A 1,789-nucleotide genomic window follows, 5' to 3' on the forward strand; every position below is an offset into this window, starting at 1 on the left:
AAATTTTTCGAACGAAAGTCACATGGCTTAAAAGGGGACACATAATGAAAATGTGAATTAATCTTGAATGATCTTGTCAAAATCAAATCAAGGTCATTAATGTTTTTTTAAATGGAAACTCCTATTTTTTATTATATATTCTTGTAGCTTATCTCGAGAGCTTTCCAAAACACTATAATAAAGTTACTTTTCGTTAAGTACTTGTTAAGTTATAATATAATACAAGACCGATCACTGATCCAGCTGACTAAGGCAAGATCGATCACTGATTCGGCCAACTAAGATAAAATTAATTACTAATCCGGCCAACTAGGCAAGATCGACCAGTGATTCAAGTCAACTTTCGTTCGAAAAATTTTTCAATAAAATCATCGATTTGCGAGATAATTGATCATATCAATTAAAATGAAACACCCTGTATATAGAATTTCACAATTATACATCAATTTTATTATATTTTATTCAACTTTGATTATGTTTTATACTCACCCTTATCAGGAGGCCAGTTGTAATTTCTTTTTCTATCCAGTTCGGACGACTTTTGCTCTGATTTTCCAATTTCGTTCAGATTCGATTGGAACTTGGTACCTTGAGACAAAAATATAAAAAACATGTTTATGGAAAACATTATGTATATTGAAATTACGTATAATGCAATGCAGACAACAGATTAATAATAAATATACAAGGATATTCCCAAGAAAAATATTTTTCCGCGTTGAAAAGTCCACCGCGAACTGGCGACAATTTGTTTCCCGGATGTTATGGGGATGAATCCTGAACGTTATGGGAATAAATTAAAAATTCAATCTCACTTCGAGATATTATAGCGTAAAGTCGTCGGTGGAACAGAGGAGATGAGATCTGAGAGAACAGAAGGAGCGAAAGGAGAGACTTGCGTGGTTCGCATAGCGGAATCACGGACAAAGGGACGTACAACGAGTGGCCCTCTCGACTGAAGATGTTTACGAGCCTGTTACGCATAAAGTGGGTGGCAAACGCGTTAACTAGTATGCAAACTCCGAGTAAACACAATTCCCTTATCCGCGCCAAGTATATTCTATCCATGTCACGACACACGCTTGTCACAAGCTCGCCGCGTTTTGGATTACATTCTTGTAGTGAAACAGCTCGTGATGAGTATATATTTTATAATAAAATTATACAACCAGCTCTTATGTGTGCCGGTTTTATCGTGTTATAGTGGATACGTGCTCATCGCATATGAACCACACAGGGTGATATAAATAAATAAATATCTCTTATTGTTCAAATACGTATACGTTTTGGTCTCTTTACGTAATCATATAAATATATTTAATGTAATTATTATTATTTAAAAGATAAAGCTTTCTCTCATAACATCAATAAATAAAATTTCTTTACGATTTTCTTTACTTTATTAAGAGGATGCTGAAGTTATCGACGCGCATTTCGTATTTTTCACTTTGTTTTCCTTATTCAGAATAAAAAATCCTTCTCTAAAATGAAAGAAAAAACGCAGCTGTGGGAAACCATAAACCTGTATAAAAAAATTTTAAAAATTGTAAATTATAGTTTTCTATTATCACACAGGTTATTTCTTTACACATATATATAAATGAATTCAAGTATGTAAATAACAAAAAGTACTTTCCCATATTTGAATAATATATAAGAACATAATGAGATCTCTAAATTATGATTTTGAAACTTACAAGAGAAATAAAAAAGTACGATTTGAACATAATCAAGCATTTGTGTGTGTGTGTGTGTGTGTGTGTGTGTACACACATATATATACATATAT

At 32.4% G+C, this 1,789-nt stretch overlaps 1 pseudogene; it reads right to left on the minus strand.

Annotated features, from left to right (window-relative positions):
• Positions 1–1,789, minus strand: part of LOC108684881 — a 179,798-nt pseudogene that overhangs the window by 3,634 nt on the left and 174,375 nt on the right.

Source organism: Atta colombica, unplaced genomic scaffold (assembly GCF_001594045.1).
Source record: "Atta colombica isolate Treedump-2 unplaced genomic scaffold, Acol1.0 scaffold141, whole genome shotgun sequence".
Taxonomy (NCBI): Eukaryota; Metazoa; Arthropoda; class Insecta; order Hymenoptera; family Formicidae; genus Atta; species Atta colombica.